We start from the raw sequence: 26,272 nt of genomic DNA on the forward strand, positions 1-26,272 counted from the left end.
CTATATACACCATGTTATCCCAGCAAGCTTCTATAGGACTACGTCTATATACACCATGTTACCCCAGCAAGCTTCTATAGGACTGCGTCTATTTACACCATGTTACCCCAGCAAGCTTCTATAGGACTGCGTCTATATACACCATGTTACCCCAGCAAGCTTCTATAGGACTGCGTCTATATACACCATGTTACCCCAGCAAGCTTCTATAGGACTGCGTCTATATACACCATATTATCCCAGCAAGCTTCTATAGGACTGCGTCTATATACACCATGTTATCCCAGCAAGCTTCTATAGGACTGCGTCTATATACACCATGTTATCCCAGCAAGCTTCTATTGGACTGCGTCTATATACACCATGTTATCCCAGCAAGCTTCTATAAGACTGCGTCTATATACACCATGTTATCCCCAGCAAGCTTCTATAGGACTGCGTCTATATACACCATGTTATCCCAGCAAGCTTCTATAGGACTGTGTCTATATACACCATGTTATCCCAGCAAGCTTCTATAGGACTGCGTCTATATACACCATGTTACCCCAGCAAGCTTCTATAGGACTGTGTCTATATACACCATGTTACCCCAGCAAGCTTCTATAGGACATTGTCTATATACACCATGTTACCCCAGCAAGCTTCTATAGGACTACGTCTATATACACCATGTTATCCCAGCAAGCTTCTATAGGACTGCGTCTATATACACCATGTTACCCCAGCAAGCTTCTATAGGACTGCGTCTATATACACCATATTATCCCAGCAAGCTTCTATAGGACTGCGTCTATATACACCATGTTATCCCAGCAAGCTTCTATAGGACTGCGTCTATATACACCATGTTATCCCAGCAAGCTTCTATTGGACTGCGTCTATATACACCATGTTATCCCAGCAAGCTTCTATAAGACTGCGTCTATATACACCATGTTATCCCCAGCAAGCTTCTATAGGACTGCGTCTATATACACCATGTTATCCCAGCAAGCTTCTATAGGACTGTGTCTATATACACCATGTTATCCCAGCAAGCTTCTATAGGACTGCGTCTATATACACCATGTTATCCCAGCAAGCTTCTATAGGACTACGTCTATATACACCATGTTACCCCAGCAAGCTTCTATAGGACTACGTCTATATACACCATGTTATCCCAGCAAGCTTCTATAGGACTACGTCTATATACACCATGTTATCCCAGCAAACTTCTATAGGACTACGTCTATATACACCATGTTATCCCAGCAAACTTCTATAGGACTACGTCTATATACACCATGTTACCCCAGCAAGCTTCTATAGGACTGCGTCTATATACACCATGTTATCCCTGCAAGCTTCTATAGGACTGCGTCTAAATACACCATGTTACCCCAGCAAGCTTCTATAGGACTGCGTCTAAATACACCATGTTATCCCAGCAAGCTTCTATAGGACTGCGTCTAAATACACCATGTAATCCCAGCAAGATTCTGTAGGACTGCGTCTATATACACCATGTTATCCCAGCAAACTTCTATAGGACTACGTCTATATACACCATGTTATCCCAGCAAGCTTCTATAGGACTGCGTCTATATACACCCTGTTATCCCAGCAAGCTTCTATAGGACTGCGTCTATATACACCATGTTATCCCAGCAAGCTTCTATAGGACTGCGTCTATATACACCATGTTATCCCAGCAAGCTTCTATAGGACTGCGTCTATATACACCATGTTATCCCAGCAAGCTTCTATAGGACTGCGTCTATACATACGTCCTTTGCTGTGATCCATCCACTGAAGTTCCGGCGTTTCTAATGTTGACCTTCCACCATTAACCATACTTTGCTCATATATGCCACTTCATTTATTGTATCGGTGCTCTGCACTCTCTTTATATCACAAATGACCTTTTCTTTAATGTTTCAAAAAGTGTCTATAATGACTGCCTTTTCAACCTAGCCTGCCCTCAAATGCATGCAACCACAAGGCTCGAACTCCTTTCAATCACCCAAATACTGCATACCATCATTTGCGCAAATCTAACGATCTTTATTTCTTAATGAAGTCAGTGACAATAGCATACAGTCATTTATAATCTGCAGCACAATCCAATATCCATCTGTATAACTCTCCATTAGAGCCACTCTTTACTTTTAGAACTATTCTGATAGTTTTCATCGAAACACCCAGAAGTCGCATGTGTCAGAGATCTACAAAAAAACAAATCTTGATTAGTTTTTTATGAAGGACCATCAACCACCATAACATTACAATGCATGCAATTAAAAACAACAGCAACACTTAGAGAGCCCAAGCATCTAACATCAAATATGCAGAAGGTAATTATATTCCAAGTTTAGGGCCCTTGGGGCCATAGTATCCAATGTATGGATCCATTTCAATTCTTAAGACGTAGCATGCGGTCACCCCCCCCCCCCCCCCCCCCCTCCCCTTGGTAACACAGGCACAAGATCTCAGCGAAATGCTTGGGGACAGGCAATTCTGTATCCCCCGTGCGAATTGTACTCTTATGCTTTGTAATTCTTGCCTTCACCTCCTGTATCGTTCCCCCACATAACCTAGTCCGCACAAGCAGGTAGTGAGGTATACAATGAGGGAGGTGTTGCACGTATACCTACTTTTGATTGAGCACCGATACAATAAATGAAGTGGCATATATGAGCAGAGTAGGGTACATGGTGTAAATTAAACATCAGAAATGCTGGTATTTCAGTGGATGGATCCCAGCAAAGGACGTGTGTATAGACGCAGTCCTATAGAAGCTTGCTGGGGTAACATGGTGTATATAGACGCAGTCCTATAGAAGCTTGCTGGGATACCATGGTGTATATAGACGCAGTCCTATAGAAGCTTGCTGGGGTAACATGGTGTATATAGACGCAGTCCTATAGAAGCTTGCTGGGATAACATGGTGTATATAGACGCAGTCCTATAGAAGCTTGCTGGGGTAACATGGTGTATATAGACGCAGTCCTATAGAAGCTTGCTGGGGTAACATGGTGTATATAGACGCAGTCCTATAGAAGCTTGCTGGGATAACATGGTGTATATAGACGCAGTCCTATAGAAGCTTGCTGGGATAACATGGTTGCCAGGAACACCTGCGCATGCGCTATTATAAAGAAGATTGTGGTTTTAGGACAGTTGTTAGGGACACCAGCGCATGCGCTGCATGGTATATGCTATGGGCGGATGGACATGCGCAATATACACAAGTGCCGAGCCCCACGCGATACAATGATGTAGTGGCGCGATGTAGGAGGTTGACGCATGCACCGTGAGACTAAGATGGATGGTGACGTCAGTGACAAGCACATGAGGTCAGTTAGACGTAGAGAGGCCTGTTGACCGCAGCTATGTGCCCCTGGAGCTCGCATAGAGTCAAATAGCAGTAAGATGGTATGTGATCTATGCTAATCATAAATGTCCATGTGGGAACACCTTGGAGGAGGAGTCTTTGTGGGAGTGACCACTCCGCTCGGCAGCAATGCTATGTATTTTACTATTTAAGGGTGGTAAGTTATGTGTTTACTCATGCTTGATAAAGACCATTTGACGGTCGAAACGTCGCTGTGATTTTAGATGGAAGAATAAAGTTTTTGTAACTTGTACACCAGATTCCTGCTGCCGTTTATACTGATCTCTTTTGGGTGACTGCCAACCTAAAAGATGACACCTAAAAGAAGATGAAATCTAAAACTGGTGGAGAATATTTATATGGTCTTTGTCGCGGCTTGTCAGTCGTGACGACGTCATGGCATGGTGGCCATGACACAGGGTCTGACCCGTCACCCTGTTAGTATGTAAGACAAAGGTTAATGCACATCGTACAGAGATTGCTAGTTGCTCTACCTATCAGCAGGTGTGGAGAGCTTTATATTCCTACCATGCTCTTTTACCCTTGTTGTTGATTTTCAGTTCTTAAAAGTAGGGGTCCCCAACTCCAGTCCTCAGGGACTGCCAACAGGTCAAATTTTCAGGATTTCCTTAGTGTCGCACAGGTGATGTAATTTTTGTTGGCCCCTCAGACATTGCTACAGCTGTTCTTGCCATAGGATGCCCTGAAAACAAGTCCCTGAGGACTAGAGTTGGGAAGCCCTGCTTTTAAGGAGTGATTGGAGTTGGTTCGTGCCTCTATGCGGGGTGAAATACTTCCGAATACAGATAAGTACTGGTGGTTATTTCTGTTGTCTTTTGTTACCTCTATTATTTCGTTTTGCAGTGTCAGTCCATCTCTCCAGGGGTTCCTGCAGGGTATAGTCAGAGCCCAGCGGAGCTGTCCTAATCCGGACAATTACTCTACTTACAGGCAGGGGTTCCTCACTTCCCCGTTAGGTAGGGACAGGTTTTTGCATCTTATTATTCCTGGAGAGATGTTCACTGTTTAGCATAGTTTTGGTGTATTCTCTTTGCGTTCTGCGTGAGCGTCACACTGCGTCCATGCTGTGGCAAGGTGCGCCCAGCGGACATGACAGTCTTTATCATTATCTACCAATCAGATCTAGGCTTCTCTGTTCTACAGTCCAGGAGGCCGAATACTATATTATGTTTACACTATGGCTGTTATGGCCTCTGGGCACAGCAGACAGTGCCTCCTCTCACCTCTCTCACCTATAGGTCATGGCCATAGGCATCCTCTTGCTCTCCATCTTCTAGGTAGCAGACACCTTTCTCCAGCTTCTGCCTTGGCCTATAGGGTGCACATGCCTGTTTAGCTTACCTCTTAAAGGGAACCTGCCATTAGCTTTGAGCCCCACAAACTACGTTATGGGGCTCAAGGTTTAGGGAACAAGGGGTCTGGGGAGCTATTTTTCATACTCACTGTGCACCCTGTTCCAGCGCTGTGTCCCAGGGAAGTTGACTCTTTTCAGCTGGCTGTGTGTGCATGCTCTACAACAAAGATGAATGGAAGAGCGTGCACAGACCGGCTGAAGAGTAACGCTATGTGCGTGCAACAACTTCATGGGGACACAGCACTGAAATAGGGCGCCCAGTGAGAATGAAACACTGCTCCTAACGCTCCCTATTTTCTCATCTTTGAGCCCCATACGCAAATAGTATGCAAAGGTGATAACAGGTTCCCTTTAAAGAGCCATTGGGTGCATCCAGCTTTCCTATCCCCACATATCCCAGCTCTTCCCATTTTATTTAAGGTACCTTCTTCCACTGGGCGGTGCCTGAGTAATAGGCTCGTAGTGGTCATGTGTCTGATTCTGCTTGTTTTCCGGTTGGAGCCTTTGCCTAATTATCCAGTTTTCTTGAATTCTACATGTACCAGGAGATGGGAACTCAGCACCGAAAAAAGGAGGCTATTTTATTTAGACATAGTTAAAAGAACATAAAACCATCGATGCACTTAATGACTGACGCGTTTTAGCAACTATAATCCCTAATCGTAGTATAACAATAATAAACTGATTGCAGGTGTGGAAGGGAATGAGGTGGTGACAACGTGGCAGCGACACCTCCTTTCATTATCATATACAGGATAATTAGTGTGCAAAGTAAATAAAGTGAAAATACATGAACACTAATAGATATACATTAAGTCAGAACGCAGATTTAAAGGGGTGGTCTCGCGAAACCAAGTGGGGTTATACACTTCCGTATGGCCATATTAATGCACTTTGTAATATACATCGTGCATTAAATATGAGCCATACAGAAGTTATTCCACTTACCTGCTCCGTTGCTAGCGTCCTCGTCTCCATGGTTCCGTCTAAATTCGCTGGCAGCTTGCTTTTTTAGACGCGCTTGCGCAGTCCGGTCTTCTCCTTTCAGCACGAGCCGCTTCAGTGTGCTCCCCGCTACAGCTCTTCTGCGCATGCGCAGACGAGCTGTCACTGCTCGGGAGCGCGCTGGAGCGGCCATTCTGTACCTTCCTCTGTTAGAGGAAGGTGCAGAGCCGCCCAGCTGTCCGGAGAAGCCGCCCAGCTGTCCTGCCGTCCAGCTGTCCTGCCGTCCAGGTAAGTGATGGGCCGGGGGGGGGCTGTCGTCGCTGTGATGGGGGGGGGGCTGTCGTCGCTGCCGCTGCGATGGGGGGGCTGTCGCTAGGCCGGGGGGGGCTGCCGCTGCGATGGGGGGGCTGTCGCTAGGCCGGGGGGGGGGGGCTGCCGCTGCGATGGGGGGGCTGTCGCTAGGCCGGGGGGGCTGCCGCTGCGATGGGGGGGCTGTCGCTAGGCCGGGGGAACTAGCGCTGGGCCAGGGGGGTAAGTGATGGGTCGGGGGTGATGTTCACTGACAGGTGAAGGCCCCGGAGCCCAGCGCTGGGCTCCGGGGCCTTCACCTGGGCTCCGGAACCTAGCGCTGGGCTCCGGGGCCTTCACCTGGGCTGAGGGTCTAGCGCTGGGGAGCCGGGAGCGTAGCGCTGGGGAGCCGGGGGCTAGCGCCGGTTACCTGCTGCCTGGCGGTGGGTGACTGGTCGGCGGCTGCGGGGCGTCTGGTCGGCGGCTGCGCGGCGTCTGGTTGGCGGCTGTGCGGCGTCTGGTCGGCGGCTGTGCGGCGTCTGGTCGGCGGCTGCGCGGCGTCCGGTTGCCATGGAGACACAGCTGGCAGCGTCTCGGGAGCGCGCACGTCGGGCTGCAGCGAGCGACGGGGAAAGAGCCGGCGGCCATCTTGGGGAAACTTTTATAAGTTGCTGAAACGCTGGAACAGTAAGTACAAACCAGCTAGGAAAGTCATTTACAGGGGTAATTAGTAATGTATGTTTAATTAGGGGGACTGGGCAAAAAAAAAAATTCACTGCTTCCTCGAGACATCTCCTTTAATGCAGTTGGAAATTGAGTACTTAGTTGCATTATTCAGAAAGCTTTTCTGGATAGAAGCTTTTTGTGCCAATCTCTAATGGGTTGACTGATGCTTCAACTGCTGTAGTTTGTAGGTATGCAACATCAGACTTATGTGCATCTAAAACATGATGGGAATGCCTGGAAAGGGCCCGTCCTGACAGGTCATTGGTGGTAGTAGAAGCCCCTGTTATGTGTTCTGCAATACGGATTTTTAAGCTGCGAGACGTACAGCTGGCATATTGTTCATGGCATAAAGTACATTCTACTAAATAAACGACATAATTACTGCTGTAGTTTATAAAAGTATTTCTATGAAAAGTTCTGTTTGCATGGCTGGACTTTACCTTGTAAAGTGCATTTATACAATCCATTGAAATCTATCCAACGTGAATAAGGTGCTAGTGGTTTGGAATACAAACTAGGCGATAAGGACTGGGCTAACGCAGGAGACTTTAAAAAAAAAATCTGACCCCTGAGTGTAAAATTGTTTTGATGCAATCACCTTTTTGCGACGCTGCATAAGACGCCTGGCATAAGTCTCCCATGTCACACTTGCTCAAATAACGGGGACTTGAGAAACTTCCGATCCTCGCTGTTTAAAACTTTTTATATGCTACAGTCAATTTGATCTCTGTCACTCATCGGATTCCCACAATGTAATTGCAGGGTCCCGATGGGTTGCTTTGGCATCCAGAGGCTTGAATATGGCTTCTGGGTCTACCAGCTATGTTGGTCTATGAGGTTCAGTCTCTGGCTGAACTTTATAGATTTTATAATACACTGCTATTCTAAAGTATAGCAGTGCTTTATAAGAATGATGAAAGATGATGATATTCAAGTCCCCTAGTGGGACAAAAATAAAAAGTTAAAAAAGGATTTAAAAAATGACAAAATTTTAAAAAGTAAAACCCCACTTTTCCCCCTTTGAGCACTGTCAAAATGAAATCCAAAAAAACTAATATCTGAATTGCTTTCCCCCGCACTTCCCCTAAAAAAATTATAAAAGTTGTATAATACATTATATGTACCCCAAAATGATGTAATTAAAAATACAACTTGTCCCACAAAACAAGCCCTCATACAGCTGTGTCGATGGGAAAATTCAAAAATTATGGTTCTAGGTATGTAATAATAAGAAAAACTGAAAAGTTAGGGTATTAAAATCGACTAGGTTAGTTATTTTGTATAACACATTTAATTTGGGTAAATTGAGCAGTATATGCTGTGGAAAAAAACAAAGTCTGATCCATCTATTTCACTAGCCGATTTTGGGAGCATGAATATGAACAGGTTTCAGAATCTGTCATTCATTTAGCTCCATTAATAAGATGTTTGTTGTAGCCTCGTTGTTTGAGGCGACAAGAAATAATAGGAGATTTCTTTTCATAATCTAGTACAAATGAACAGGCGCATTTGGCATGAATGAACCCACCGATAGGAATGTCTTTAATAATGTGAGTAGGTTGGCAGTTAGTAGTGGGTAGAAGAGTATCGGTGTGTAGAATCACCGGTAAGGGAAACATCCAAACCAGCAATGGTATTTGGGTGTGTAGGGGGTACAAAAGATAAATGGTCCCTGTTGGAATTAAGATAATTAATGAATTCTGGTATGCTCTTGAAGGTTCCTTGCCAACCTTAGGATTAGATCATCTATATACCTCCCATACCACCCAATGGAATATTGGAAATGGTTATGGGGACTATATAGATGAGAGTCCATATATGAGAGGACATATATAAGTTGGCTAAAAACGGAGAAAAACTAGTGCCTGTTGGGCATCCACGATGCTGTAAATAATAATGGTTATTCGACATGAAAATATTACGTGATATTTCAAAAGTAGCAATTGTTATGATGAACACTTTGAGATCAAAGAAAAATGACTGTATTTGTCCAAATGCTGTCCCAATGCTGTAATGGCTCTATCATGCGGTATAATGGTATGGAGAGACGTGACATCTAAAGTCATTCATGAAGACTCTCTAATGTGAATAATTCATCATTTGGAGCAATGTGTCCTTTATATAACCAGAAGTACGAATGGTTGAAGGATCTTGTCCAGCCAGATACTCAGACATTCTGGGAGGGAGTTGTTGGACATAATGGAGGTGGAAAGCAATTTTTATGGATTTTTAGGAAAGCCATGTAGTATTGGATAAACGAGAAAATCGGGTAAAAAATATTCCTGTTGTTTAGAATCAATTGTGTCCAAGACTAGACCTTCCTGCAGAAATATATATGTAACAGGATGAGTAGGATCAGGAGAGAACGTTTGTATGTGGTGTATTGTCTGATAACATTGTATTGATTCGTTGTTCATAGAGTTGCTTGTCCAGAATCAGCACTGCGCCTCCCCTGTCAGCCGGACGTATGATGGTCTATGGATTGCTCTTTTGGATCTTGAAAAGCTTTCTGCTCATTTGATGTAAGATTGGAGGGTGTAGTGCATCGTTGGTGACATAAAGCTGTTCGTTCTTTGCTGGTACTCTGAATTGATATACGATAAAAATATAGATTGGGAATCCTTTGAAAGTTCATAGTGGTGGTAATTTCATTATTCCCTGAAGATGACAGAGTAGACATTTGGACATCAAACATTGTTGATGTCGCTGCCACATTGTTACCGCATCATTTCCTTCTTCTCGGTTCATTATTGTCATACTATGATTAAGGCTTATAGAAGCTGAAATGTGTCAGCTCTATGGTGTCTTTTTTTAACCATGTCTAAATAAAATAGCCTGCTTTCATTCGGTGCTGGAGTTCCCATCTTCTGCTACATGTGGATGTATTCCTGAATACCGGCGCAGCGTCTCCATCTGGGCATCCATCACTTTCACCTGTGATGTGAGCTCTTATACCTTTTTTTTTTTTTTTGCATTTCCCAAACTCTGCCTAGTGTAACCTTGGCCCATTGTATTGCCCACGTATTGCCATGAATGCCGCCTGCCCTGAATTTCTGTTTGTTTAACTCCTTAACCACCGGCCCTTATTTTTCCATTTTCTGTTTTTCCTCCCCCCTTTAAGAAAAAAAAATAAATCATAGTTCTTTTATTTATCCATTGACGTAACTGTCTGAGGGCTTGTTTTTTGTGGGACAAGTTGTATTTTTAATGACACTATTTAATGTACCATATAATGTGCTGAAAAACTTTAAAAAAAATTCTAAGTAGAGTGAAATAGGAAAAAAAACTATTTGTTTGCCATTTCTTACAGAATGTCCTATAGTTCTTATTGATACCATTTTGGAGTACATACAACTCTTTGATTGCTTTTCATTACATTTTTTCTTGGAGACATGTTGCCCAAAAAAGCGATTCTGCTGTTTTTTTTCTGATGATTTTCACGGAGCGCTATAAATAATGCGTTGCTTTGATAGATTGGACTTTTACAGATGCAGCGATATCAAATATGTTTTGAGGTGTTACTATTTAGATTCCTTTATTATAAATATGGCAAACGTTTTTAGTTTTTCTTAACTTTTATTAGCTTTTATTTTTTTAATATTTAATAAAACCTTTTACCTTTTCTTTTAGCTCCCATAGGGGGTAAGAACTTAGGATGCTTTGATCGCTCCTGCAGTGTGATGTAATGACAAAACATTGCATTATACCGCCATCTGACAGGCACAGGCATAGCTTGATAGGTAATCTGCAATGGCAGCCCTGTGGCCCTCCAGAAGGGCCCTGGCTGTCATGGCAACTGCATGGCTACCCGTGATCTTATCACGAGGGGAGTGCAGGACCACCAAACATCAATCGTGACATTTAAATGCTGCTGTCAGAATAGACTGCGGCATTTAAAGGGTTAACAGCTCTGATCAGTGGCGCTTCATCGTACGTAATCCTTCATTCAAAGATTTTTTTTTGACTATGCAAATAATATTGTTGTAGTGCTATAAAATCTATTATTAAATGTCTATTCTCAGTAAAGCCACCCCCATCAGTAAAAACGTCATTTTCAGTAACATTGTAACAGAAGATACCGGAGATTGGAGAAGGAGGGGAGGAAGGGGATGAAGCTGCAGTTTCTCAGTGTGTAAGGCTCTTGCTATGAGAGGAGGAGCATCTGAGCGGATGGGGCGGCTCCACGTCTGATAGCTTTCTCTACCACTTATTATTTCATAGTATATGTCCACCTTTGAAAATCACTTTCCAATTTATATTTGATTATATACATTAAGACTTGAGTAACTTTGTATATACATCACATTACATATCTTCTACTGATCCTGATGTACAGCCTATGTTATACTCCAATTCTGTATTCACAATTCTGCTGGTTGTTATTGGAAACAATGAACAAGTTTGTCCTAAGATCTTAGCTAGGCTTGTACAATGCAGGGGAGTAATTACTAGATTCTACATCACATAGGTGAAGAGGAAATTTATCAGCAGACACTGAGGTATCAAGGAATACTGGGAGATTTCTCTGTAGCATGCAGAATTGTGAATACTGCTCTTGCCATGTAAGTGACCCTACAGCTTAAGGACAAAATTCTGTCCTGGAACCGCAGGGGAGGGGAGTATAGTAGCTGCAGTTATTCTCTGCCATCCCTCCGATCTGCCGGATTTGGGTCTTATTTTCAGCTGTCCAACATGGGTGACGAAATCTTCAGGCCAACTAATCCCCAACTAGTGTTAGACTACCAATGCACTATACCTGCTTTCTGATTGGTCAAAACTGTTCATGTGACCAGCACTGGCCATTTAGAAAGCAGTGCACAGTGTGCATTAAGCAGTAAGAAAATAGCTGCAGTCAGCCAATGGCCGGAAAAAGATCTAAAACTGGTGGATCGGGGGAGGGGGGCAGCAGGTAATATATTCCCCTCCCCCTCCCGTTGCTTTAAAGGAGTTGTACTAAGATAGACTTTTAGTCTGATCAGTGGGGGTCTCAGCAGTAAACAAGCACTTATCCTGAGAACAGGGGTCCTACGTTTCTCTCTTCTGTCTCTGCAGGGATGCTTCTCCCACCCCCAGTGACATCAGATAGAATGCAGTGATGGCCGCACATGCGTGACTGCTCCATTCAATATCAAGGGGGCTGATGAAAATAGCCCACTGCTTGTACTCAGTTATCTTCGGCAACCCCATTGAAAATTAATGCACCACACATGTGCGGCTATAGCTCCCTTTAATCTCCTCCTCCCTGCAGGGGTGCAGTGAGCCTACAGTGGGGATGTATGGGGAGAAAATACTCCTGTTCTCTGGATCTGTGGGGTTCTCAACAGCAAGACCCCTTTGGATAGGCGATGAAAATCTATCTTGACAGAACCTCTTTAATACAGGTTGTAACTGGATCAGTACAAGACGTGTAAAGCAATGGACAGCAGGGTGGCCGAAAAAACTCAACTTTCAACTACAAAGCAAGACACCCTCTAACTTTTTCCTTTTAGCAAACCTTTATCTGGGTCAGTTTCAGGTTCTTCTGTCTACGACAAGCTTGCGCTCAAAGACCATGCATTTTCAGACTTTTTACTAATGACGAAGAAGAAAAACAACTGTTGCTTCAAGTTGTGGAAGCAAATTGCAAGGCTGTTCCAACACAGTTTCCCAAGACGTCTGCTGCCCGGTCCTCAAGCGCAGACTGACAAGAATTTGTGTCGTAATTTTGACTACCTTCACAGTGACAGACAGACTAAAATATAACTTGTATTCAAGACTAACATAAAATAATGACTTGGGCTAAGAACAAGACAAACATAAGGACAGAGAATATTACAGATAGGTGGGTAAATGGAGTTATTAGAATCACCCCACCTAGACTATGATATAGACGAGACTGAAGAGTCGCTAGTGATGCATCAGATAGTCCGTAATTTAATGAGTAGAACCACGGGTATCAGATATAAGTCTAAGAACACTTTGGTACTGGAGCAAAATTGCTCAAAAAACCTATGGAGATCGCACTGGTTTAGTCGTCACTTGCGATTAATCAATCCAATGGTCACTAAAGTGGGGCCCCAGTACCTATAAACTATAAGAAAAGTGTCACGCATCAGTGTAGCGACCGTCTGTAACAAAGTGGTCACATTCGGATAGGTTGATGATCACAGGATTTGATAGTTACTTAGCCAATAATATGATTTGAGGAAACCATAAAAGTACCTCAAGTATTTGGCTCAGGCATTATCCTGAGCTCACCATCAGAGCTCCAGGCTCTACCACTTTTGTTATTTTATCTGAATGTGTGTGTGTTGGATGCAGGTCTCATATCTAGGCAGCAAAGACACCGCTCTGCTTATGCTACTATGCGCTGCCTAGAGACCTTGATAGAATGAAAGGGATCTGGAAAAAGCTCTATGTAGCCTGGAACTCTATTTCTTTTTTGATAGACTAGTCCCAGGCTACTATATATCTATAGAGCTTATTATATGAACAAGTTGCAGACCGCTATTATTTTGCTATTTAGCGACCTTGTTCAAAGATTGGATGATGAACTAAGTATGGGTCCTGAATAATCCCCTACTTTCTAGTTCTGATCCCATTTCAATTCTTTGAGGTTAGTTGATGTGCAGTATTTCTCTATAAATCAGTATATCTCCTGCACATCTCCTAACTAGCCTGCATGACCACACCAACAAAAATCTGACAGAGATTATATAACCCTCTATGTCCCAATACACGATTGTGGTACTTTCTCAAAATCTGGCAGAAAGTAATTAACCCTTCGTGTCCCAAAACACGATTGTGGTACTTTCTCAAAATCTGACAAAGTATTTAACCCTTCATGTCCCAAAACACGATTGTGGCACTTTCTCTTAACTCTTTGTGTCCCAAAACAAGATTGTGGCACTTTCTCAAAATTTGACAGAAAGTATTTAACCCTTCGTGTCTCAAAACACGATTGTGGTACTTTCTCTCTCTTTCTCTTGAGTTTTCAACTCAATGAACCTGTCATATCGTATGGCATAACTCATACAATTGCTCCTGATGAACTACCAACAATCCTAGTAGGGAAACGCGTTGAGCAGTAATTATTCCTGAGCAAGTAATCATATTTCTACGAGCAGTAATTATTCTTGAGCAGTAATCACCCTTTCACATAAAGAGAGGTCATCCATTCTTCTCTCTTGAGTTATATGAGTTGTATATTGAGCTATACTTATACTAAAGAGAGCTTACCGTTCTTTCCAAATGATATGGACTGATACTACTCTGAGCCAAATACTTGAGGTACTCTTATGGTTTCCTCAAATCATATTATTGGCTAAGTAACTATCAAATCCTGTGATCATCTACCTATCCGAATGTGACCACTTTGTTACAGACGGTCGCTACACTGATGCGTGACACTCTTCTTATAGTTTATAGGTACTGGGGCCCCACTTTAGTGACCATTGGATTGATTAATCGCAAGTGACGACTAAACCAGTGCGATCTCCATAGGTTTTTTTGAGCAATTTTGCTCCAGTACCAAAGTGTTCCTAGACTTATATCTGATACCCGTAATTCTACTCATTAAATTACGGACTATCTGAAGCATCACTAGCGACTCTTCAGTCTCGTCTTTATCACAGCCTAGGTGGGGTGATTCTAATAACTCCATATACCCACCTATCTGTAATATTAACTGTTAGTCTTGAATAAAAGTTATATTTTAGTCTGTCTGTCACTGTGAAGGGCTCCAATTTGATTTAGTCAGACAAAGCTCTGCCCCTGTGATTCTTCCGTAATTTTGACTATTTTCATATATTTGGAGGTATTTTTGCAGGAACAGCACAAATGTGTAGATTGTCAGCACAAATACCATTGTCAATACTTCATGTTTTAAAGTATAGCGGTTCTATTGCAAAAGCACATTGTTAATATTAATGCTGTAGCCGTGTAATTGGAAATCTTGCACATAAGCGCCATTTCTCATAATATACATCCGTTTTGAGCCCCATCTTGCGGTTGGAATTTAAAGCTAAAACTTTCCCCTAACATTACTATTAGCAGATGCAACAAATTGGGAAGGTGTCTTAATGTATAGCTGCCACTTAATTTTTTGCCATATCTCTATGGGCCCCCTAATGTACAGTATATACAGAGTAATCCCACTTTTTATGCAGAGTACATGAACTTTTGAAAGATTTCTGAGATGTTATAGTGACATGTCAGAAGTCTGACTAGTAGGGTCTGGGAGGTGAGCCCCCCACCAATTGCTAAAATAAATGGGCAGAAATGTTCACCTGAACGTTGTGCTGGTTGTTCTCTTTTTGTTCTTGCTCTGAGCAACGTACAGGCATGAATAGGAAGTCTATGAGCCTCTAAATTGCTGAACGATCACGGTGGAAGAGGCACAACACTTGCCCGAGGGCTTATACCCCTTCATTTCAGCAATCAGTGGAAGTTTCAGCACCCAGACCGCCAGATAGTCATTGTGGTTCTATAAACCTTTGATTCAAGGGAGTTTACTTAATTTTCACACACTGCTTCTGCATTTTAGCCTCGCTTTTGTTTAATAAACAATGGCACGGTGTCATTTGTCATGTGTTCTTCTTCATCTGAGGTTGCATTTACCTCATTTTAAGAACTTCTAAAGACTAGACGTTTTATCATTATGTCCTGAAAAATAAAACAAAGGAATTCAAACAGGGTGCACTTAGTTTTTCTAATGACTGTGGCTCAGATTTAAAAAATCAGAACTCTTATCAAAATCTCAAATCAATAATAGAATATTTCAAACTAAGTGACCATTCAGATGGTGTGGGTTTGGGTTGCATGCTATCTGGGTATTCCATGGACAGCAAATGACCCCATAGTAGCCTAGAAGGCTATTCACATGCTGATTGCTGCATGTCCTATTCTCATTCGTTTTTGCAGATGAGAATGGCGTATGCAATCTGCAGGTCAGCGTATATCAGACAGCACACAGATGGGTACCTGCATGCTGTGCAATGCAAGATGTGCCCTCGTTTCTCAAATGCAGTTCATATATTTCCATTTGCATGTGGCCTCAAACACAGACATGAAAATTCCTAGTGTAATATCAATGTACACAACCAATTAACCCTTTCCAATCTACTGTCTGACGTCTGAAGACATTCTGATTGAAGGCTGTACAGCTCCGATGTCGGAAGATGTCCGGCAGGGTATTCTTACTGTTGATTCCTGGCCGCTCTGTTGTCAGGGTCTCTCCAGCATGTCCCATACAGCAGTACTGGCTCTAGCCAGCAGATGGCGATATTGTATAATGGCAGAAAGAGAAAAACCCCTAGGAAACCCTGAATCCAAAATTGGATAGCAAAGGGTTAAAGGGATGGGAAGGCTCTTCATAGTCGTGATGGCTGATAATAGAAGGCTTCACAATTTTGTCAAGAGTCTCTATTTTATTTGCAGCTGTCAGCCATTTTGCAGATAATAACCTTATTTCTACTATCTGCGATGGTCGGCATCCTGGAGACTGTCGCCTTACCTGCTCACATCTGGTGTCTATAAAACTAATTTCTCAAATACCTTATTAGTCGCATTTCAGGCATCTCCAGCAGAACTTAAATGCAGCTTTCTGATGAACTTTGTGTAACAGTTGTTAAAAACTCTACTTGCTGTCAGTGAAAGGAAACCTTTTTCGTAGTTTTTACACCTAGTGGCTGAAATCTGCCCATACAGGCTTGTAATATATGATACACCTGAACGTATAGGCAACTACAGAAATGTTTCTCAATCTCAGACTTCTGGTACCTCTAAATTTCATGATTTGAGGATCATCAATAGTAAAAAAAAAACACCCATGGCAAATCCTGATACCTTGACAATACTTATATCCCCTGTACAATACTAAAAATATAACCCGTGGGGTTATAAGTTATAACGGACTGGGTCAAGGCTGATGGAAGGCTTTTGTGGGACAAAGGCTTTGTGTAAGCCCCTACCCCTTAACTCAGCCCTGTACCGCAGGGATAGATTATGCTGGCCATACGCTTTATGTAATTGCTGAGGTCGGCAGGATCTGGTGACAATATAATCTGTGTAGAAAAAGTCCCACTCCCCTGTAGTGTCAGTCGATATGGGGGTGAAGCTGTAACCGGGCCTCTTAGTCAAGGGCGCCCATTAGCCCTCTAACCACACAAAGCGTTATATTCACATGGCAGAATCCAATCTGCGCCAGAATCTCAAAACTGCGGCAGAAATATACGGCTAAGCTGCAAATTTCTGCCATATATTTTGCGACCGATTTCTATGCAGATTTAGCCCTGTGAATGGGCAAAATCCATGTGTGAAATTTTCAATGCGATTCCACGCAGATTCACATTACGAAGGGACACGTCATTTCTTAACGTGGAATTGCATCAGAAATTCTGCATGCGGATTTTGCCTATTCGCAGGTCTAAATTCACGTTTGGATCCAGGGCAAAATACACAGCAGAAATACACGGCTTGATAGTAGATTTCTGCTGCAATTTTTAGAGACAGGATCCACATGGAATAATTTGCATTGGATTCCGCCATGTGAACACACCCCTAATATGGTTAGGGGGCCTTTGGCCCCCCCTGGCTAAGGGACCTGGTTGCAACTGCAGCCACTGTAGTTACTGCCAACAGGGAATAGTGAGAACATGTGTGTCAGATTCCACTATGTGAACATGCCCTAAGGCTAACTGTACTCTGGACTGCTTATCTCCCTAAGGCGGGTGGCATGTGGCAGCATGTGCATGCTATATTCTCCTCCCCTGTCTCTTCTTCTCTAGTTCCACTGGTACTTTAAGGCACCAGAGAAGAAAAGACAGAGGAGGAGGATTAAGGATTAGAGATGAGCGAACATGTCCGTTACGGACACATCCGCACCCGGACACCGGCTTTGCCGAACACTGCAGTGTTCGCGCGTAAAGGTCCGGGTGCCGCCGGGGGGCGGGGAGATGCGCGGCGGCGCGGGCGGCAGTAGCGGGGAACAGGGGGGAGCCCTCTCTCTCTCCCTCTCCCCCCCACTCCCCGCCGCACCCCCCCGCGCTGCCACGGCGGCCCCCGAACTTTTTCGCCCGAACACTGAAGTGTTCGCAAAGTTCGGTGTTCGGGCGAAAAAGGGGCGGGGCCGAACGTGTTCGCTCATCTCTATTAAGGATGCATATGCTGCTGCCTCAGAAAGAAGAGCAAGTAACAATATAAGGGCTTCTACCCACTAGCGCTTTTTTTAACGCTACGATATCGCAGCGTTTTTTTCAATGGGACTTTCTAATGTTAAAATCGCATCACACAAAAATTGCAAAAGCCCAAACTTGCGATTTTTGTGCGATGCGATTTTAACACTAGAAAGTCCCATTGAAAAAAAAGCAGCGATATCACAGCGTTAAAAAAAAAACGCTAGTGGATAGGAGCCCTAATAAAGAAATAATGGCTGGCGGCTGTGGAGCCTACAATTTGGTTGTGCAGACAGCAGGAGGTAGTATTACTATGGGGGCATAGAGAGGGCACTATTACTTTGCAGAGGAACAAAGGGAAATAATTACTTTCTGGGCACAAAGAGGACACTATTACCATATGTGGGATGCTTATTACTATGGGTGGTGGGCACAAAGAGGATACTATTACCATATGTGGGATGCTTATTACTATGGGTGGTGCACAAAGTGTGTATTATTACTTTGCACAGATAAGGGTACTTTGACTGTGAGACACAAAGCAAGCATTATTTTGTGAGAGGGTAATTTTTCCTGCATAGGATCACAAAGGAGGCAGTTATCACTATGTGGAGGCAAAATGGGGTATTATTACTGTGTGGCAGCACTATTATTTTATCGTGTACAAAAGGAGGCGTGTGGAAGGCACTATTACTGTACAGGGGCAGTGAGAGTAGCACTGAGCATAGCAGCAGGATGAGGAGTTTACATGCCGAGACTGATTGTAGCTGGAATAAATCTTCTTAGTGATCTGGGCTGGTTGGAGAAGAAAAGGTGAAAGCATGTGCTTCCACTCTATGGAGATGTCACTTGAGTCACTGGAGGTAACTGCACTGTAATCACTATCACTGCTATCTGACTGCATTATAAAGATGCACTACCATACGTAGAGCTGAGCTACTATAACTTAGCCTGTTATTTGATAAAAGTTGTTTTACAGGTGTGCAGTCTACAATGTATTTGCACCATGGCCCTTTGCTACACCCCTGGAAACAAGCCTTTGCATGTTGCCTTTTTACATGCAAGATCCTGTCCTAACCACAAAATCTCTTCTGGTTAGCAAAGTAGGCTTTGGCTATAATTTGGGCCTGAGGGTACTCATGGCCTAGACCTGAGAAACATAGTATTAGAGTAGGAGTAAGAGATACATTAGCAAATTCTGGCTTGGAGGTTTCTAGGCACTAATAGAGAACAATTGGCATGCCTTCTTACTCAGAGACTGCCCAGGGCATGTGTTTTCTGCATAGCAATGGGATTGTTCATTATTTCTCACATTTTTTTATTGAGTCATGGAGTGAAGGACCCTGGGGGCAAAGTAAGTGGCTTTCTGAAGGAGCAGCTCGTACCTGATGTAATATCATTGGTACAATGCAGTGAATGCTAGATGCCTATACATCAATTACATGGTTAGCGCTGCGGAATAAGTTGGCGCTATACAAATAAAGATTATTATTATTATTATTATTATATGCCTAATAGCATTTCCTTCACGAGAATGATAGATAATGGTGGTAGGTTTACAAGCATGGGCTGAATCTCAATGTCTTGCTGAATCAAAGATGCCCTTGTTTGTAGAAAGGCCATGAGGTGTAATACCCAGAACTGAACAGGAACAAGACTGGGTCATTTCTTATGACAGACCCATTTTTGGACATGCTCCAACTTTACTACATCTAGGTGCCTTCAATGGGAGCTGACTGCCTAAAACACAAGAAATGCCCCTGTGTATAGTATAGTACATAAAGCAAACACTACTGTATTCTCACATTTATTTTCTGTATTACTGATAAATAAAGTTAATTAGGTACCTTTATGGGTAATACAAGAATATTTTGGGGGAATCAAATGTGATAGACATGCTTTGTCATTTCTTGTTTTCCTTAGTTTTGGCTTCTGTACGCTTTAACTAACATTAAAGGAATTGTGCGTCTTTACACCATTGATGACCCATCCTCAGGAGATACACACTGACAGCCACCAGGAGAACAACTCATCAGCCGGGGTCCTGAACAGGAGAGCCCTACCAATCAGCTATTGATGACCTATTGTGAAGCCTCAATTTAGATTCTTCTATGGTACCCGTTCTTATCCTTCTGTACTACCCCTCTGAATATGATATAGATACCCATGAATAGTATTGAGCCAACTGAACCAGTTGAACCGTTTCAGGTCGAACATTGCTAAACCTTGGGCGGTACATCCTAGACGAACCCACTAAAAGGTAGTGGTGATCCTGTGTCTCAGTGGTTAGCTCTATTGCCTTGCAGTGCTGGGGTCCTAGGCTCAAATCTGAGCAAATACAATGTCTGCATAAAGTTTGTGTATTCTCCCTGTGTTTCATAATAGCCACCCTTATTTTTATAGCATACTTATAATATTTACATGGCTTGATATTTTCTGTCTCCACTGGGACTCACAATCTATATTCACTATTAGTATGTTTTCTCAAACTCAGCAAGAACATAAAACTCCATGCAGAGTTTGTCCTTGGTCAGATTTGACCCCAGGATCCCAACACTTCAAAATATTAGTGCAAACCACTGAGCCACCATGCTGCTGCTGCTTCCCCTCAACAAATGTATACATTATATAAATAAAGATGATCATTTTTAGGAGGAATAAACCCACACAAACGAAGAACATACAAACTCCATTCAGATGTTGTCCGTGGTCAGATTTGAACCTAGGACCTCTGCACTGCCAGACAACAGTGCTAACCATTGAACGACCACACTTCTTCCTTCTCTTCCTCCTTCTTCCTTTAACTCTTCTGGAGGAGGAAGAGAAAGAAGAAGAAGAAGAATGGCTCAGTGGTTAGGTTCAATTCTGCCAAAAGGCAACATCTGCATGGAGTTTGTATGTCTGTTTGTGTGAGTTTGCGCCCACACTCCAAAAACATACTAACAGGTAAATAAAAATTGCGAGCACCAATGGGATAGTAAATATCAAGTGATCTAGGGGGCGTGGCTACCGGCGATGTAGACGGCCGCAACCTAGAGCAGCTCCCAGAGTAACCCGTATAAAATCCTGTCAGCGGGACCCAAAATAAAAGAAAAACGGCTACTAACACGGCAGTAGTACAGCGGAGGCCACCGGAGAAGAAATGGGCATCCGGGGAGAAGATGGTGCGCGGCAAAGAGAAGGGAAAGTCAGAAGAAGCCGGCAGCCGGCAGAAACAAGATGGCGCCGCCGGAGGGAGACAGCTGAGGACGCTCATACCGCGCCCCATCACAAGTAACACAGAGGCAGCACGGAAGCTAGCGAGGTATGCTAGGGAGGAGAGGGACGCAAAAGAAGAAGATTCAAGCCCGGGACAGCAGAGGGGAGACGTAGAGGAGCCCACAAACAAACAGACAAATGGCGGGAACAGGAGGGGAGGAGGGAGCCACATACCAAGAAAGAGGAGCAGAGGAGGGAAGGGACAAAGTAAACAGAACGACAGATACTAGCCAAGAAAAAGGCAAACAAGTCAGCACCATGCAAAGGTCTGAAAGTAAAAAACAAGACAGTGTGCCCAAAATGAGAAACCCTAATGGCAGAGTAACAAATAGGGGTAATGCAGAGGAATACTATCTGCAGGATGATGTAAGCATCATAAATGAAACAGAGGATGACATGCAAGACGACATGCACAATGCAAGTGTACCTGGAAACAGGGCACAAGAAGACCTAAATAATGCAAAAGCAGGCGGAAAACGCACGCAAGACAAGACAAACAACACAGGCATCAGTGACAACCGCATGCAAAATAGCACAAATTACGCAAGTACAACCGATAGCCATGTACAAGATAATATAAACAACGCAGGTGACTCCGACACAAATAACCAAGAACAAAACGATGCAAGAGGCGCCAGAGAACCCACGCTAAAAGACATCTTTGGAGAAATCACCAAATGCAATGCATCGCTGAGTAACCTCAACACGCAAATGGGTGCGATGCAAACGAAAGTAAACCTGCTACGCCACGACGTGCAAAAAATAGCAGAGCGTCTGACAGAAGCCGAACGAATAAGCGACGTGGAAGACGCAATACAGCCAATACAACGAGATGTGGAGAAAAACCTGCATGACTTACAATATCTACAGAACAAAGTAGACGACCTAGAAAATAGGTCAAGAAGGAACAACGTGCGGATTGTGGGCCTCCCAGAAAAGGCAGAAGGAAGAAACCCAGCAGAATTCATGGAAACATGGCTGACTGAACTGTTTGGAAGAAATACCCTCACCACGATGTTCGCTATTGAAAGAGCACATCGAGTCCCTACACGACCCCTCCCCCCGGGGGCTCCCCCTAGACCAATGATTATGAAAATACTACACTACAGAGACCGAGACATTATACTTCAAAAAGCCCGCGAGAAGGGCGAAATTCAATATAATGGCGCAAAAGTCTCCTTCTTCCCGGATTTTTCCACGGAAATACAAAAGAAACGCGCAACCTTTATAGAAATAAAGAGACGACTGCGAAACCTGCAAGTGCCATATGCGATGCTGTACCCCGCCAAATTGAGGGTGGCAGCGCTGGGTGCAACACACTTTTATGAAAACCCAAAAGAAGCCGGCACCTGGATAGATCACAACTAGAGATGAGCGAGCACCAAAATGCTCGGGTGCTCGTTACTCGGAACAAACTTCCCGCGATGCTCGAGGGTTCGTTTCGAGTAACGAACCCCATTGAAGTGAATGGGCGACCGGAGCATTTTTGTATTTCGCCGATGCTCGCTAAGGTTTTCATGTGTGAAAATCTGGGCAATTCAAGAAAGTGATGGGAACGACACAGCAACGGATAGGGCAGGCGAGGGGCTACATGTTGGGCTGCATCTCAAGTTCACAGGTCCCACTATTAAGCCACAATAGCGGCAAGAGTGGGCCCCCCCCCCCTCCCAACAACTTTTACTTCTGAAAAGCCCTCATTAGCATGGCATACCTTAGCTAAGCACCACACTACCTCCAACAAAGCACAATCACTGCCTGCATGACACTCCACTGCCACTTCTCCTGGGTTACATGCTGCCCAACCGCACCCCCTCCCCCCCACAGCGCACACCAAACTGTCCCTGCGCAGCCTTCAGCTGCCCTCATGCCACACCACCCTCATGTCTATTTATAAGTGCGTCTGCCATGAGGAGGAACTGCAGGCACACACTGTAGAGGGTTGGCACGGCTAGGCAGCGACCCTCTTTAAAAGTGGTGGGGCGATAGCCCACAATGCTGTACAGAAGCATTGAGAAATAGAATCCTGTGCCACCGCCATCAGGAGCTGCACACGTGGGCATAGCAATGGGGAACCTATGTGCCACACACTATTCATTCTGTCAAGGTGTCTGCATGCCCCTGTCAGACTGGTAATATGTACCTTAACAGTAACCGCGTTGGTGGTAATGTGGTGGTGACTGCGGACCTAGTAGCGCGGTTTTATTTTGTTGGTTTTCGGAATGTGGCCAGGATTAAGTGGGCCGTGGCGGGGGGATGTTGGGGGGCTCTCTTGTAGTGTCGGTAAAGGTGACATTCTTGGACTGCCACCAGACGAACCAATGCAAAGGCATTTGCCAAGAATGTTTTCATTGTTGGAGGAGGAGGGGGATGTCCTCTCCACGTGTCCGTGGTTATATGCACCTTAACAGTAACCGCGTTGGTGGGAAATGGCCTCGCCACCATTATGTCTTTGGGAAGCCTCTGTTTCCACACCCCAGAGACATACCATTAGCAGCGGTATAGGCAGAGCCCATAATTCGTAACATTTCAGCCGTAGCATTAGGACAGGCCCCACTAACATATCACTAGCAGCATTATAGGGGGAGCACAGTATTACTTCCATTTCAGTAATAGTAGCACTCAAGACAGGCCCCAGTAACAATTCCGAAGCAGCAGTATAGTGGGAGCGCAGTCTTCGTTCCATGTCAGTAATAGTAGCACTCAAGACAGGCCCCAGGAACAATTCCGAAGCAGCAGTATAGTGGGAGAGCAGTCTTCGTTCCATGTCAGTAATAGTAGCACTCAAGACAGGCCCCAGTAACAATTCCGAAGCAGCAGTATAGTGGGAGCGCAGTCTTCGTTCCATGTCAGTAATAGTAGCACTCAAGACAGGCCCCAGGAACAATTCCGAAGCAGCAGTATAGTGGGAGCGCAGTCTTCGTTCCATGTCAGTAATAGTAGCACTCAAGACAGGCCCCAGGAACAAGTCCGAAGCAGCAGTATAGTGGGAGCGCAGTCTTCGTTCCATGTCAGTAGCTGCAGTATAGCCAAGGCCCAAGTTACATTTATGTAGCTAAAGTGTAGGCCAACCCCACACACACTTCTGTACCATGAGTGCAGGCGAAGAACATACAAATTGCTATGATTACACTGTAGGTGAGGGCCCAAAAAAATTGGTGTATCAACAGTACTAATGTACCTCAGTAAAAATTGGCCATGCCCAACCAAGATGGCAGGTGAAACCCATTAATCGCTTTGGTTAATGTGGCTTAAGTGGTAACTAGGCCTGGAGGCAGCCCAGTTTAACGAAAAATTGGTTCAAGTTAAAGTTCCAACGCTTTTAAGAGCATTGAAACGTATAAAAATTTTTCAGAAAAATTAGATGAGTGAGCCTTGTGGCCCTAAGAAAAATTGCCCATTCAGCGTGATTACGTGAGGTTTCAGGAGGAGGAGCAGGAGGAGGAGGAGGAATATTAGACACAGATTGATGAAGCAGAAATGTCCCCGTTTTGGATGGTGAGAGAGAACGTAGCTTCCATCCGCGGGTGCAGCCTACGTATTGCTTACGTATCGCTGCTGTCCGCTGGTGGAGAAGAGAAGTCTGGCGAAATCCAGGCTTTGTTCATCTTGATGAGTGTTAGCCTGTCGGCACTGTCGGTTGACAGGCGGGTACGCTTATCTGTGATGATTCCACCAGCCGCACTAAACACCCTCTCCGACAAGACGCTAGCCGCAGGACAAGCAAGCACCTCCAGGGCATACAGCGCTAGTTCAGGCCACGTGTCCAGCTTCGACACCCAGTAGTTGTAGGTGGCAGAGGCGTCACGGAGGATGGTGGTGCGATCGGCTACATACTCCCTCACCATCCTTTTACAGTGCTCCCGCCGACTCAGCCTTGACTGGGGAGCGGTGACACAGTCTTGGTGGGGAGCCATAAAGCTGTCCAGGCCCTTAAAGACTGTTGCACTGCCTGGGCTGTACATGCTGCTCGATCTCCGCACCTCCCCTGCTACCTTGCCCTCGGAACTGCGCCTTCTGCCACTAGCGCTGTCGGATGGGAATTTTACCATCAGCTTGTCCGCAAGGGTCCTGTGGTATAGCAACACTCTCGAACCCCTTTCCTCTTCGTGAATGAGAGAGGGCAGGTTCTCCTTATAGCGTGGGTCGAGCAGTGTGTACACCCAGTAATCCGTTGTGGCCAGAATGCGTGCAACGCGAGGGTCACGAGAAAGGCATCCTAACATGAAGTCAGCCATGTGTGCCAGGGTACCTGTACGCAACACATGGCTGTCTTCACTAGGAAGATCACTTTCAGGATCCTCCTCCTCCTCCTCAGGCCATACACGCTGAAAGGATGACAGGCAAACAGCATGTGTACCGTCAGCAGTGGGCCGAGCTGTCTCTTCCCCCTCCTCCTCATCCTCCTCATGCTCCTCCTCCTCCTCCTGTACGCGCTGAGATATAGACAGGAGGGTGCCCTGACTATCCAGCGGCATACTGTCTTCCCCCGCCCCAGTTTCCGAGCGCAAAGCATCTGCCTTTATGCTTTGCAGGGAATTTCTCAAGATGCATAGCAGAGGAATGGTGACGCTAATGATTGCAGCATCGCCGCTCACCACCTGGGTAGACTGCTCAAAATTTCCAAGGACCTGGCAGATGTCTGCCAACCAGGCCCACTCTTCAGAAAAGAATTGAGGAGGCTGACTCCCACTGCGCCGCCCATGTTGGAGTTGGTATTCCACTATAGCTCTACGCTGTTCATAGAGCCTGGCCAACATGTGGAGCGTAGAGTTCCACCGTGTGGGCACGTCGCACAGCAGTCGGTGCACTGGCAGCTTAAAGCGATGTTGCAGGGTGCGCAGGGTGGCAGCGTCCGTGTGGGACTTGCGGAAATGTGCGCAGAGCCGGCGCGCCTTTACGAGCAGGTCTGACAAGCGTGGGTAGCTTTTCAGAAAGCGCTGAACCACCAAATTAAAGACGTGGGCCAGACATGGCACGTGCGTGAGGCTGCCGAGCTGCAGAGCCGCCACCAGGTTACGGCCGTTGTCACACACGACCATGCCCGGTTGGAGGCTCAGCGGCGCAAGCCAGCGGTCGGTCTGCTGTGTCAGACCCTGCAGCAGTTCGTGGGCCGTGTGCCTCTTATCTCCTAAGCTCAGTAGTTTCAGC

Source organism: Eleutherodactylus coqui, chromosome 8, assembly GCF_035609145.1.
Source record: "Eleutherodactylus coqui strain aEleCoq1 chromosome 8, aEleCoq1.hap1, whole genome shotgun sequence".
NCBI classification, from domain to species: domain Eukaryota; kingdom Metazoa; phylum Chordata; class Amphibia; order Anura; family Eleutherodactylidae; genus Eleutherodactylus; species Eleutherodactylus coqui.